At 39.5% G+C, this 16,180-nt stretch overlaps 1 protein-coding gene and 1 non-coding gene across 3 annotated transcripts in view; both read right to left on the reverse strand.

The window, feature by feature from the left end:
• The window catches only part of Syt4 (Synaptotagmin 4), an 83,720-nt gene that overhangs the window by 34,029 nt on the left and 33,511 nt on the right, over positions 1-16,180 (reverse strand). The window lies entirely within an intron of this gene.
• On the reverse strand, positions 7,660-7,731 carry TRNAA-GGC (transfer RNA alanine (anticodon GGC)). Its single transcript has one exon. It is a non-coding gene; the product is annotated as a tRNA-Ala (tRNA).

Raw genomic sequence — 16,180 nt, forward strand, 5'->3', positions numbered from 1 at the left:
CGTATCTAGACGTATCAGGGGTCCCATATCACGCCAGCCGCACACGCCCCATACCATCACAGAGCCTCCACCAGCTTGAACAGTCCCCTGTTGACTTGTAGGGTCCATGGATTCATGAGGTTGTCTCCATACCCGTACACGTCCATCAGCTCGAAGCAATTGGAACCGAGACTCGTCAGACCAGGCAACGTGTTTCCAGTCCTCAACAGTCCAATGTCGGTGTTGTCGGGCCCAGGCGAGGCGTAAAGCTTTGTGTCGTGCAGTCATCAAGGGTACACGAGTGGGCCTTCGGCTCCGAAAGCCCATATCGATGATGTTTCGTTGAATGGTTCGCACGCTGACACTTGTTGATGGCCCAGCATTGAAATCTGCAGCAATTTGCGGAAGGGTTGCACATCTGTCATGTTTAATGATTCTCGTCAGTCGTCGTTGGTCCCGTTCTTGCATGATCTTTTTCCGGCCGCAGCGATGTCGTAGATTTAATTTTTTACCGGATTCCCGATATTCACGGTACACTCGTGAAATGGTCGTACGTGAAAATCCAAATTTCATCGCTACCTCGAAGATGCTATATCCCATCTCTCGTGCGCCGACTATAACACCACGTTCAAACTCACTTAAATCTCGATAACCTGCCATTGCAGCAGCAGTAACCGATCTAACAACTATGCCAGACAGTTGTTGTGTTATATAGGCGTTGCCGACCGCAGAACCGTACTCTGATTGGTTCCATATCTCTTTATTTGCATACGCATGCCTGTACCAGTTTTTTTGGCTCTTCAGTTTATATAGATTTCTTATCAATTAAATCAAAAAAATTACCGTAAATTTGTACAGTAATTTCAATTAATAATTATTGAAATCATTTTTAAAAATGAATAATTCACGTGGTAATAATAAGATTTTGAAATCGATATTTTTTCCGCGCTAACCGAATTCGATCAGCCAACGGGAAAAAACTGTGGGCCAGGAACGTGGAGTGTTGTACTTCCCCGAAAATCCACGCGCCACGCAAAAGCGTATGAATTTCGCCACACGCTTCCCTTTACACGCACAATTCTGAACGGGGCCGCCTTTCGTGCGGGAAAGAGCGCACGCGAGAATGTATAACAACGCGCTCTTGAACACCGCGCCCTCCAATCCTTCGCGCAAGAACCAGAATCAGAAGTTTAAAGCCCGTGACTGGCTCTATTTCGAGCCCATAAGAGAGCGTAAGGGTCGGGGCCCCATGTGAAGTGAAAGACAAGGGAGTAATGTATGTGTTAAAATGTGTGAGTGCATGTGAGAATTGGGAAAGTTTTTTTTTTTACAAGTCCGGGAATTTGGTCAATTAATGGTTTCTGGCGATTAATTAATTTAAATTTTAACGACTGGTAAAATGCCGCCACTGCCTCACGTGATTAGTACTACAGTCGAATCCCGTTTTAACGAATACCGTTATAGCGAAAATCTCGTTTTAACGAACACTTTTCTATAATCCCCCAAATAAGTTTACATCGGAACAATGCTAAGTAACCTGGGATCCCTTTATAACGAAATTTCGTTTTAACGAAGTGATTCCTCCGGTCTCTTGGCGTTCGTTATAACGGAATTCGACTGTATTAGCTCCGGGAGAGATTGCATTGCTCTCAATTTTGATTGAATATAAATAATTTACAATAGCTTTTTTGTAAGCTCCCTAGATGACGCTAAAATCAAAAATTATTTGATCATAACCGATCAGTCTGAATGCGCGGACTTTTCATTTGCAACAGCAATCCGGGGACCCAAAGACAGGGTTGAACAAGAGGTTGAAGGGTGAAATCTGCGCCCCTCCCCTCTGGTCTGTGGCACGCGGCCCACAGAACCCGCCAGCACCCCCTTCAGTTGCGGCCCTGCCCACGAAGCTTGATAACTAAATTTCTGATACAAAGAGGAATACTGTATGTTACGGTAAATGTGATATAAATCGGTTATCATACATACTTATCAATCATGTCGGTGAGTTTGATAATTTTATAATTTTTACCGGAGATTACGCATAATTATTAATTGTCGTTGGTACATTTGATAAGTACTTTATATTTATCGCCTTTGTCTGTGATTATGCATAATTAACGTAGAGTAATTGGTAAATTTGATAAATATGAAAGAAAAATCCAAATGAGTCTCGTATATATGATGAATATTGTCGTACACCGATATAATGATGCAATACAAGTATGAATCATCATGTATAGTGTATCATATAGTACGATTTGTAATGTTTACCAATGACGCGACGCTTGGGTATTGTGCATAATTGCGGTAAAAATTTAGGGAAATTTATTAAACTTATCAAAACACTCGACCTAACTCGATGCATAATAACCGGTCATTATATATAATAATCGGATTTATCACATTTACCGTAACATATACACTGATTGGCCACTTTAATATGGCCACTAATGGTGGATCGAAAAGTATAGGAAATTTTTTTTCGGGACTACTTTTGGCTTGGAGGTGGGAAAGTTGTATCTTGGGTATATCAGTTTGCGTAATTTTTTTTATTGAAATCTATTCATATCTTCCGGTGGCCCAAGCGCCCCAAAAATATTTAAAAATTCACACTTTTATGAAAAAGCATTAAAAATTTTAAATTAACGAAAAATGTTTATAAATTTTGAAAAGTATTCAGGCATTGAAAGTATAAACTTAGAAATAATAATAATTTTATAATACTACGCGAAGTATAAATTTAAAAATCAAAGCAATAAATCATAAAAACTTATATAATGGTTTTCTTAATTGCATTAATTTGAAGATTTACATATTTCTAAATGTTGTAATGCTTTTTTGGTATTAAAATGTTTGATATTATGGCTTCTTGATCTTTATCCTATTCGATATGAAGTCGTGTCTCTTCTTTCTCCACACACACTTTCCGACGCCTCAGAACTAGGCGAATGCAGTTGAAAGATGCATTCGCCTACGGCATGACTATTTTCACCATTCCTTCCAACTTTTACCATGGCTTCCAACTTTTACAACACTAAATAATTTTATACATTTAATAATAAACAATAAATGATCTCTCATTCTCTGCTTGTACTATTTTCCCTGTGAAATCGATTATTTAACTCATTTTTTTAAAATTCAAAATGTGCATAAAAATCGATTTTTGGCAAATATTTGAGTGTCTTGGGGCACCGGAAGAAATAAATTGAAGTTGAAAAAATGTTGCATGTATGTTAGTATGCTTAAAAGACAACTTTTGCGCACCAAGCCGATTCTTTTATCCACATTTCGATTCACCTTGAATTGACCACCGAACAGGCCTTCTACTTCCATATCCTTGGCGATGCGGGGGAGCCAGTGCGTTCAGAGATCTTTTGAGACCAGGGCCTCTCTTATCAGACGCAGGGGCCTGGTGCGAAAATAATGTCGAGGCTCTTCTTGGCCCTAATTTTATATATTTCGTGGTGGGGGGATCGGCATCTAAAGATTCATTCATTATCATCACTATCACGATCATTATCAGATGACTCAAGCGGACCGCGGCACATTTAAGATCACTTAAACAGCCCGCTTCATATTTACAGATCCTTTAAGTGACTTACGGCACAGTTACAGAGCACTTAAGCGGCCCACAGTGCAGGTCCACATCACTCAAGTGAGCAACAACACTGTCCCAGATCATGGAAATTCAGATGTAGTTTTGGAATTGATGGAAATTCAGATTTAGTTTTGGAATTGATGGAAATTCAGAAGTGGTTTTTTAATTGATGGAAATTCAGAAGTGGTTTTTTAATTGATGGAAATTCAGAAGTGGTTTTGGAATTGATGGAAATTCAGAAGTGGTTTTGGAATTGATGGAAATTCGGAAGTGGTTTTGGAATTGATGGAAATTCAGATTTAGTTTTGTAATTGATGGAAATTCAGAATTAATGATAAAAACAAACTGGGATTGATGAAAATTCAAAAGTAATTTTAGAATCGATGGAAATTTATAAATAACTAGCTTACCCGTCGCGCGTTGCTGCGATCTCAGAAGAAAGGAAATTCAAGGAAATGAAGGAAAGGAAAAAAAAAATTTAAAAAAAAAACTATGCTAGAAACCTCTTCGTTGGAATGTACTCAACAACTTCCCAAAGTTTCATGGCAATCGGATAAATGGTGTAGTAATGCATAAAGGACAAACAGACATACATTCGTTTTTATATACGTAGATTCCAGTATTGGTGGAAATTCAGAATTAATGTAAAGAAAAAACTGAAGCATTTTGATGAAAATTCAGAAATAATTCCAGAATTGATGGCAATTCCGGAATAATTGCAGAACTGATGGAAATATTCAGAAACTCCTGTTGATATGTCACTGCTGAAGTCTTGTTTAGGCACTTCACAACGTGGCTAGCGTCTGACAAATTTACGAAGAATCTTTGCATACTGGATAGAGCTCTAATCGTATTTTCCTTTAGTTTCGTAATTTAAAAAAAACACTAACGTGAGATTAAATTAGTGCCTTTAAAAGATTAAAAGAGGTTCCAACGACGCCGAAGAAAATGGAGTTTATAATATACATGTGCGGTAATAGTGCAGATATCTTCAACCCGTTGCTCTTGAGCACCACGGTACTCCCTGAAGTAGCCAGAGTACTCGATGCTCGTGTTCAATTTCGAGCTCGCGAGCCCTTTGTCAACGTCACCACAATATTCAACAACTCGTATATATTTCACATTTCAACCAGAAATGTTATTTTTATTAGAATATGCTGCCATCTATTAAAGAAATATTAGTCACATGTTTTAACTAGAAAAAAAATTAAAAAATCATAATCCAAAAATTTTATTTGCAGAAATATTAATTAATACAATTTTTAATACAAATAAATAATTTTTACAAAATTTACGCCTTATAATTCGACGTTAAATATTTCAAAAAAAAAAATGCTATTAACTTTTTTCCTCGAAAACATGAGCAATATTAATCACAGTAGAATAATTTTCTTGATAGAGCCATCAACAGAATACATGGTACAAATGGTCTTGTATACACTAATGAAGAGATAGCGGAGTCATTCGCTAATACATATGAAGACCAGTTCTCACCAAATAGTAACCAACCGCCTATTGTAGAAACACAATTTGAACAGGTGGTTAACAACTTTCTACAAAACAACCAGGCACATAACATCTTGACGGCTGCTCCCACTGATCGTGAGGAGATCCTGGAGACAATTAAAGGACTTAAAGAAAAAAAGGCCCCTGGGTTTGATAATATTACTAACACAGCTTTCAAGATACTTCCATCTAATTTTATCACCACATTAGTAAACATCTTTAATGGTATGTTAAAAATTTGTCATTTTCCGTATAGCTGGAAACATGCCATTATTAAAGTCATTCCAAAAACTAGGGAGATAAGTCTATTTGCGAATGATTTTCGCCCGATCAGTTTGCTTCCGGGATTGTCCAAGATTTTTGAACGAGTTTTTAAGGCGAGATTATCTTTGTATCTCGAGGATAACAGCTTTATCCGAGATGAACAACATGCCTTTCGTAGCGGACATTCTTGTGTAAAACAACTGGTCCGTGTTGTGGAGTACATACAGGATGCTTTCATCCGCAAGGATTATGTAGCATGTTTTGATTCAGACATACAGAAGGCCTTCGATAAGGTTAAGCACTCAACACTGATTGCCATTACGATACTTAGAAGGTTTCCTTCCCACTTTATACATATGGTTCACAGCTACCTCAGAGATAGGACATTTCAGGTCCGTATCAAAAACGCCCTCTCCACCAGACGTCCACTTAAGGCATCTATTTGTCAAGGGTCGGTAATTGGCCCAATACTCTTCAATATTTTTATTAACGATTTTCCTGCTCCACAAAGAGGAATCTTAGCTTCTTATGCTGACGACTCGAAAATCCTTATGGCATCCAGGGACCCTCAGCAAGCTCTGAGGAACTTGCAAGAAATGGTCCGAAGGGTCGAGATCTGGTGTCAGCTACATGAAGTGGTCTTAAACGAGGGTAAATGCAACTTTATATGGTTTGCAAGGAGACAACTCCCTCCGAACACCACTATCACAGTGGGGCAGACCATATTACAACCCAAGTCTCAGACAAAATATCTTGGTGTTATTTTGGATAAAAAGCTCAGTTTCAAAGCTCACATTCATGAGGCAAAAGTTCGAGCCGCTAAGCCTGCAGGACTTCTAAACAGAGTCTGTTACACACGCTCTGCACTTAGCCTCAAAAACAAAACCATTATGTACAAGTCAGTCATTAGACCGATTATGTGCTATGCAACACCATGCTTTTCCACAGCGAAACCCTCTGTCATCAAACAATTACAAGTGCAGCAAAATAAAATACTTCGACGATATACCGGGGCACAATGGTACATCAGAAATCTTGACATAATGAAGGATTTGAACATTGAAACCATACATGACTACTTAGTCAAACTACATAGCGGATATTTCGATAGAGCTGAAACATCAGAATATCAGTACATAAGAGACATCTCACCTTATCCTGCGGGAGAGGTGTTGAGGTTTCTTTGACCTCAGAATATACTGGCCTGATATGGCCCAATGAATTGGTTTAGTTTTGTAAAAAGTGTAAATAGTTCTAATTCTCTCTTCATTGATTGGAGGCATAGTGTTGCATATATACTGAACGCCTACCTATATTTATCGCATTTAATCTTGTATCCACATGTAATCATATATATTGTAATTAATCACGCAATTCATTAGAATGAACATATTTATACTCTGTTGTAACCATTAGTTGCAGTATTCCAGTGTTTTGTCAATTATTTGCTGAGATAATTGACCGATTTTGTAATTGTATATAAAATGCGTTCTTGAATTTTGATACTTTACCTCCTTCATTTTTTCTAATATGATCTGAATTAATTTGACGTATACTGACTCTCTAAGTACAGCATGGGCTGTAAATTTTATTATCTTTTATTGACACACGCCTCTTATACACTTACACTCACACACTCAACTATCACATACAAGCAGTTTCTTAACTTCTTCATCCAGCTCGTACGGAGCAGCATCAAACAGGGAAGCTTATGGAAGTCTTAAAAACTCGGTACGCCCTGAGAAAATGTATCTACCTCAGTCAGTCATGAGTAGTATTAAATTATTTTGCTCGTATTTTTCTTGATGCATTGTTTTACATGCATTTTGAAGTTCAACAAGGGCGTTCTCTTTTTTTTATTTTTCCTACAAGTGATCGTCATCACACTGAGGAATACATAGAAAGTAAGAGAACAACTTGCCTTGTTGAAAAAGTGTGGGGGGGGGGGATGTATTAATGCCTGTAAATAACCTTCTAACCTCTTCCACTCTATTTTATATTTTTCTAATATGTTTGTAAAACGTTCAAAACTCACATTAAATGGTTCTGCTGACATTGTTAAAGTTCACATGTCTATATATCTACTTTCTCTGAATGGAAGTTATACTGTAAAAGATGCTATAAACTTATGTTGTAAGAGACTGGGGTAATTTTCGTAATTTGTTGCAAAGTAAATCACATTGTTGAATTATTTGATATTGTACACATTGAGAGAGTGCACATAGAAATGTCTTCTCCACTTGTCAATACAAGAGTCATTGAAAGGCTGGTTACTTGTGGAGATGAAGATTACAAGGAAGAAAATTTATCACTGCCCCCACGGGGACTCGAACCCCGGTCTCTCGCTTGCCGGACGAGTGCTCTACCATCTAAGCTATGGAAGCAGATAGAATATTCCAACCTTGGAGCGTATTTGCGTTGAAAGGCACCTTACATGGACGGCGAGCTATTAGTTGATTGACGCCGTCCATGTACGATGCCTTTCAACATAGGGGTAATCGCTCCAAGGCAATTGCTCATAGAGGCAATACTCCAAGGTTGAAATATTCTATCTGCTTCCATAGCTTAGATGGTAGAGCACTCGTCCGATCCCTCATGATCTGGATATGTGTCCGGGCCGCTTATGTATGCCTCTGGAACTGTGCCGTGAGTCACTCAAGTGATCCGTAAACATGTCGCGGGTAACTTAAGTAATTTGGGAATGTGTCGCGGGTAACTTTAGTGATGTAGAACCGCACTCTGTTCAAGTGATCTAAAGCTGTGCCACATGCCACTTAAGGGATCTTTAAATGTGCCGCTGGTCGCTCAAATGCTCTGGAGTTGTGCCACGGGTCGCTTAAGCCTTAAGCGATCTGTAAATGTGCCGCTTAGTTCATTTTTACAAAATTAGACTTGAGTTGGCTGGCCACATCAGGTAACCCCGAGGGCTACATTTGACCTGCGGGCCATGGGTTGAAGATATATGGCTTAGAGAGTTGCTCGCAATGGATTTTTTAAAGAGAAAAGAGTACGTCTATAATCCCAATATGCGTTGGGAGGTGGGGGGCACAGCTGACATGAGGGAGTCAGAGTGTTACTGACTTTTGCTGACAAGAGGGAAGGGTTGAAAATGGCTAAAAATCTGCTGACTTAATAGTTGAATAGCCTTTAGCCTTTATTTTGCACCTGCATAAAATCGGAAGAAATTTGGCATAATTAAAAAAAAGGCCTTCAATGATTTCTGCTGTGCCGCTTAAAGGGTTAACTAGTCCACATCACTGAAAGGTTGCTGTAAGTGCAGAACATAAAGCCTTTTTGCAACAGCGAATCTCGTTCAAAACTAATTAAGCATGGGCGGAGACAACGTCAAAGGTGGAGTCGACTGATCTAATGTAAATATGTATATATGAATTGACATAATCATCATCGTGCCCCCCAGACTTCCAAGTCTATCTCCGCCTATGTAATTAAGAGAATTTTTTTTTTATTGAAAAACGAAAAAAACACTTTTCTTAAATTTGATAAAGTTCAGTAAATTTCTCTAAAGAATAATTATTATCATAAAATTGCAAGACGACAGGTGGGGGGTGTGTCACTTCCGAAGCGGTGGCGGAAGATTCCCAGACACTTGATATTGGAGGGATCTCCTATAAAGGCGCAAAACGACGGAGCCCAAAGAAAATGATTTTATTTCACAGCACAACTCTTAAAAACACCACCTTCCATGACGGAAGCCACATTCACGCTATCTTCTCACACGCGAAAGACAGAATTTTCCTTCTTCTCACACTTTCCTTTAACAACGCATAAACAAAACAAAGCACGTCATGTAGTACAAGGCCACAGAAAGTTAGTAGAAATGGCCATACTGAAATAAAATAGATTCGTTATAATCTCTCCCTATGGCACCGACGATGTCTCGGCGAGGAGCCGAGTCATCTTTCCTTTGGGAGTAATTTCTGACGGACAGTCTTGGCTCGGGTCGTCGTTCAGTCGGTTCTCAGGACGTCCACTAGGGTTCGGATGCACTTTTGGAGAACGCTGTCTTGGGGTCCGGGTAACTACGGTTGTGATCTCAGCATCTCGTAATGGAGTCAACCAACTCCCTTCGGAGTCGGCACTGCTTTACTGGATTTAAAATGAGTTCTTGTTTTCTCTCGTTTGCGTAATCTCCAGTTTCCTGGGTAGATTCAACGTTTTCGATGGTCTTATCTTAAACATCATTCCCCGGTCGTGTCTCTTGGAGAGTCCTTGAAGTCTTCTTAACTACAACAAGGTTCAACAGCTCACACCGCTGGGTTCCTTCACGAATCGAGCGGGATAGCTTATCAGCGTGGCTGCTTAGACAGTTACGGGCAGTATGACCAAGAGTTATACACTGGTAACACACCATCTGATCCAAACATCTTCGGGCAACGTGTCCCCGTTGACCACAGTTATACAAAGCATTGCTTTCTCGCAAGGTTGAGCGAGAATTCGATGAGCGATACTTTTCGTAGCCTTCTCTACAGCGCCACCTCTCTGTCACCACTACTCATGTTGATATAATGCTCGAGGAAAGGTTTCAGGCCTCTCCCTGACTTGGAGCATCTATGGGATTCTTCTGAGAATGAATAAAGTTCTCGCTGCTGAAAAGGTGGGTGCCTTCATCTGTCTGACGTCGATACGGGGATGACTCAGCGGGTAGTGCCACCTTGCGTTCGAGCCACGACGTCGGGCGCCAGTTTGCAAGATGCCACGTGGGGGTGTGTCCCTTCCCAGACACTTGATATTGGAAGGATCTCCAATAAAGGCGCAAAACGAAGGAGCTCAAAGAAAATGATTTTATTTACTAAAATCAAGGGCCCCTAGCCTTTAACTAAAGACTAGGGGCTATTCAACTATTAAGTCAGCAGATTTTTAGCCATTTTCAACCCCTTTCCCCACTTCCTTCTTGTCAAAAAAAGTCAGCAACGCATATTGGGATCAGAGACACACGTGGGGTGGGGGCACGAGCCTTCTATGCCCCCCCCCCACAGATGATTAAAAATTTATTTTTTGATGCAAAAAATATATTATTAGCTATAATAAATTACTCTATATTTCAATGCTAGTGGAAGGCTACGAACTCGAAATTTCTCTTTAAAAAATCCATTGCGAGCCACCCAATAAGCCATATATCTTCAATCCATGGCCCGCAGGTCAAATGTGGCCCTCGGGGTTACCTGATGTGGCTAGCCAATTCAAAATTCAAGCCTAATTTTGTAAAAATGAACTAAGCGGCACATTTACAGATCGCTGAAGTGACCCGTGGCACAATTCCAGAGCATTTAAGCGGCCAGCGGCACATCTAAAGATCTGTATCTGTTTAAAGATCCCGTATCTCCGCCCATGATGTGTACTGGTTGTGGATTAGTAGCGAAGTTCTTATAACCGTCTCATTTGCATATTTTCACCGAAGTCGCTCGTGCAAGCGCCATCTATCAGCTGTGTTTTGAGTCGTTTTTCCTTTCTTAAACAATTCCCGTGACCTAGCGATGCCAATCCTTTTTTTTTATTTCGGTTATTTTTCCGGATTTTATGAATTTTTAAAGTTTCTACGGACTTTTTGCCCACCCTGTACAATAGTTTATGCTGCGATAACTCTTCTAATTAATGCAAATATTATAGTGTGTGTGTAATAGTTTAATTAATTTATTAAACGTACCTAGGGCTGCCCTTATCAGATGCTGGGCCCGGTGTGAAAGTAACAGCAGGGCCTCCAGATTTTTTTTTCTTCTGTGAGAGAAGGTAATCAAAAATTCAGGAAATGAAAATCAAGAAAATTCAGAATAAATGGAAGAAAGAATTCCAGAATTGAAAATTCAGAAAAAAAAATTAATAACAAATAATTTTAAATTTTTGAAAATTTTCAGAATAAAAGAAATAAATAATTCTAGAAATTTATGAACATGAATGAATGAAAAAAATGAAAGAAATACTTCCAGAACTGATGAAAATTCAGAATTTGTGAAAGATACTATTGTCACTATGAACGCGGGGCCCGGTGCCACCGCACCTGTCACACACACCTAAGGGCGGCCCTGAACGCATCCATTACTAAACAGTATTTTAGGCTTATAGCCGTATTGGGGCATCCGCGAGGTACACTCACCTCTGTCCCAGACCAATCGACGTGTTAAGGAGTCGAACTTTTAGTGTCAAGATGAACAAATTATTTCTACAAAACAATATATCAGTTAGAGAGATTTAGATGGTTTTTTTCTCAGCCAGAGATATCAAGGAAACAGTTATTTTCCGGATATTATGCTGAGGTGAGCTCGGAAAGAAAAGTCATCACGTCTCCGCCGGGACTCGAACCCAGGCCCTCTTGCATACCGGGCAAGCATTGCAAGCGGTATGCAAGAGGACCTGGGTTCGAGTCCCGGCGGAGACGTGATGACTTTTCTTTCCGAGCTCACCTCAGCATAATATCCGGAAAATAACTGTTTCCTTAATATATCAGTTATTCAAAAAAAAAAATTGAATAAAACAAATTGATTAAACACATATTTATTTGATATCACTTAATAAACTTTAAATATCAAAACTTTTGAGTATTATTACTTTATCCGTTACTAGCTGCTACCTGCGGCTTCGCTCGCGTGGATTTGGTAATCTGAAAAATACTCGGCGATGATTCCCTCATATAACACTTAAACCTCTCGTGATTCCCCCCCCCCCCTTTGGGGATGAATTTTGAGAAATACCGTCTTAGAGTCGGTATCTACATTATAAAATATAGCACTGACTAAATTCCATATTTATGGTTTGTGTGTATTCTGCATTACAACAGCTATTAAAACATACTGATAAAATTTCATATTTATAGCTCCTCGGCGTGATTTCTCCGTATGTCACCTCCCCCTCCCTTATTGAATCCCCGTTAGGGGTCGAATGTCGAGAAACCTCTTCTTATTTGGTTTTTATGTCACAAAATAAACTGCTTTCATGAATTCAGTGGTTTCGGTGGTAACGGTGTCGTTCAATGATGTTGTCTTGGTGGTAACGGGTACCTGGCGTTCTTCATATGAAAGTCCGACGTGAATCAGACCGCAAGCTAAACCTGGACTCGTCGGAAAACATCACACGAGCCCACTGTGACGATATCCACATTGCATGTTCTCTACTCCAGGCTAATCGCTGCCGACAGTGAGTAGCCGTGAGCGGAACACATCTGACAGGCCTGTGAGCATTTAGACCAATATCTCCCAAACGTCTGTACACGGTTTGCCTTGAAACTGTGGTACCCGTGGCTGCAGATAGCTGACGAGACAGGTCGGATGCTGTGCTCCGTCTGCTTCTTTTGGCAGTTACTGCCAAATACCGGTCTTCATTCGGCGTTGTAACTCGGGGGCGACCTGTACTGTAACGTCTACTGATATTTCCGTTATGTTGGAATCGTTGCCAAAGCCTAGAGATAACACTTTGGGCAATTCCAAGTTCCTCGGATACTTCCATCTGAGTACGCCCACATTCCAGGCGGCCGATAATTCTACCACGTAAAAAATCATCCACATGCGTCCTCTGTGTCATAACTATTCGCTTATGGCACTGAGCGCCTTACAGAACTCTTGTGAACGATTTTACTTCTTTGCCACCATTCCTTATATACCCCCCTCTTACACTCTCGTCATTGTGACGTACTATCGGCATCATCTAGTGGCTCCCTGAAATTTACATATCATTCTTGCAGATGTGTGTGATAATTCTACAGGTAAAATTGTTACTTTACATTTCGATTTCCGTGTGATTCTGAATTATCCTTAATTTATGGACATGAGTGTATATACTATATCACTGACATTTTTTAATAAATCTTTCTTTTTTCCCGCTCTGAAATCGGAATTTCCGTTAAGTCGAACTAACGATAATTGGAAGTTTTTCGTCGGCCGCTACACATTCGACTTATCGAGATTTGACTGTTTCACCCTGTAAAGGGGTTTATCGCACAATACTTTTTTGTACTACACAGAAAACAGCTTCACAGTAACTCCATTCTCACTTCTGGCTGGTAGATGCTTAAAGATGAGATGTGTACAATTTTTTTTTAATTATTCATTGTTCCAACCTTTATTTCTCCTCTAAGGGTAGATGGTACAAAATGCGCATGTTATTGAACACTCTGGAAAGAACAAAAACTGATTGAGGAACTTAAAAAATATAGTAATATTTATTTTGAGCGAGATTCAATAAAATATCGTTTTGTGGCAGTTTCAAAAATTCTTTACGAAAATATCTTTATGGAGGGATTTGTCGTAGTAGAGTAAGCCTCTCGATAACGAAAACCCATGGGACCAAAAATTGTGTCCACTAATGAGAAGGTGCGGTATGCAGTAGAACTTCATTTATACGACGTTTGGCTTTGATCACAATTTGTTTCTGTACATTTTAATTACTGTAAGAGAAACACCGGTGTTTTATGCATAATCACTAATCGGGTCCAGAAAGAGTTTGATTAGATTTCACTACATTTATCACTTTTACTGGCGATTATGCATAATTCTACTCTATAATATAAAATCACAAACTCGAAAAGAGCCCGTTTCTATGCAACGGAAATAGTGACGATTTTATGTTACGGAAATCGGTGACGATTTTGGGTTGAGTTTTCATTTAACTCCTGAACACATCGGGAACTGCTTGCCCTGTAGGAACCAAGTTTCGTGCATGTACCCAGAGGTATTTATACATCACGAGTGCTCCCAACACACAGGGTCCGGGTACCCAGGGCGGAGCATTAGAAAGATATCTTCATTAACAAGTTTCATTTCGAGTCGAGGATGAATCTGATGGTTTTCTTGCTTTTCATTGCGCATTGCGCTGCATTTCTTATTGTGGTGCACTGCAAATAATGGTGCATTGCATATTGTAGTGCATCGCGTGCTGTATTACTCATTGTAATGCAGTGTTTATTGCGTATTGTGGTGCATTGCGTAATATAGTGCTTTGCTTATTGAAATGCATCGCATAATGTGCTGTTTTGCGATTTGTGGTGCATTGGGTAGTATGCTGCATTGCTTATTGTGGTGCACTATATTACTGATTGTGATGCTTTACGTGCTGCATTGTTCAATGCGTATTATGACTCTTTGCTTATTGCGATGCATCGCGTATTGTGTTGCATTGCTCATTGTGGTGCACTGTAAATATTAGTCAATTGCGCATATTAATATTATAATGCATTACGTATTTTAGTGCATCACGTGCCATATTGTTTATTCTAATGCAGTGTTTATGGTGTATTGTGGTTCATTGCGTATTTTGGTGCACTGCATATTGTGGTGCTTTGCTGTATTGCGTATGGTGGCGGTGTTTTTCTTATTGTGCTGTAAATTACGTATGGTGGTGGTGTTTTTCTTATTGTGCGGTATTTCCGATAGTGGTACATTACGCATTGTGTTATTTTGCTTATTGGTGTATTGCCAATGGTGGTGCATTGCGTATTGCGCTATATTGCTTAATGTGGTGCACTGAATATAGTGATGCATTGCTTATTGCAGTGTTTTGAATACATGGCGATGCACTAACGCTGCTTGCTTATTCTAAAGCATTGCATTGCTTATTATGATGCTTTGTTTATTGTGTGATTGCCGATGGTGGTGCATTAAGTATTGTGCTGTATTGCTTAATGTGGTGCCCTGAATATAGTGGTCCATTGCTTTTTTGTGGCGCCCTGAATATAAGGGTGCACTACTTACTGTGCTGTATTGCCTATGATGGCGCATTTGCTTATTGTGTACTGAGTCGGTGGTGGCGCATTGCTGATTGTGGTGCATTGCAGCGCATCGCGTGGTGTATTGCTTATTATAATGCAGTACTTTCTGCATATATTATGGCGCTTCGCTTATTGCGATACATCGCGTATTGTAGTGCATTACGTTTTATGCTGTATTGCGGTTCACTATAAATAGTGGTGCATTGCGTGTTGTAGAGCATCGCGTGCTGTATTGCTTATTCTAAACATTGCTTATTCTAAACATTGCTTATTCTAAACATTGCTTATTCTAAACATTGCTTATTCTAAACATTGCTTATTATGGTGCTTTGCTTACTGTGTGATGCATAATGTATTGTACTGTATTGCGTATTGTGGTGCATTGCGTGCTGTACTGCTTATTATAATGCAGTGCGTATTGTGGTTCATTGCTGATTGTGGTGCTTTGCGTATTGTTATGCATTATGCATCATTGTGCATTTCATGCTGTATTTCTCATTGCAATGCAGTACTTATTGCGTTTTGTGGTGCATTTCGTAATGGACTTAATGGACTGTATTGCTTATTGTGGTGCACTGAAAATAGTTGTGCATCGCTTGCTTATCGTATTTTAGTGCATATTTATCCGCATATTGTGGTGCATTTCTTACTGTGATGCACTGTGTATAGTGGTGCATTTCTTATTGTGATGCACTGTGTATAGTGGTGCATTTCTTATTGTGATGCACTGTGTATAGTGGTGCATTTCTTATTGTGATGCACTGTGTATAGTGGTGCATTACTTATTGTGCTGTATTGCCTATCATGATATATCACGTATGTATTGCGGTGCATCGAGTATTGTGCTGTATTTATGGCAGTGCATTCCTTATCGAAACCAGAGTGGGAAACTGGCAATTGAATGACTATTTTGCAGCCATTTTCAGTGCCCGAGGAATATTTTGCTTGATGATGAAAGAGGATGTGACGAGTAGTTAGGTCAGGGGGCTTTGTCCCCCTAGTTCCCATATAAAGTTAGAAAGTCTGATAAAAATGGAAAAATTTATAGCCATTCTTATCTTCATTATACCAATGTATTATTTTTACCCGTACATGATACGGGCTGTTCACATATTTTG

Source organism: Pholcus phalangioides, unplaced genomic scaffold, assembly GCF_987345545.1.
Source record: "Pholcus phalangioides strain wild (caught in Gottingen) unplaced genomic scaffold, Ppha-v1.0 ptg000172l_1, whole genome shotgun sequence".
Taxonomy (NCBI): Eukaryota; Metazoa; Arthropoda; class Arachnida; order Araneae; family Pholcidae; genus Pholcus; species Pholcus phalangioides.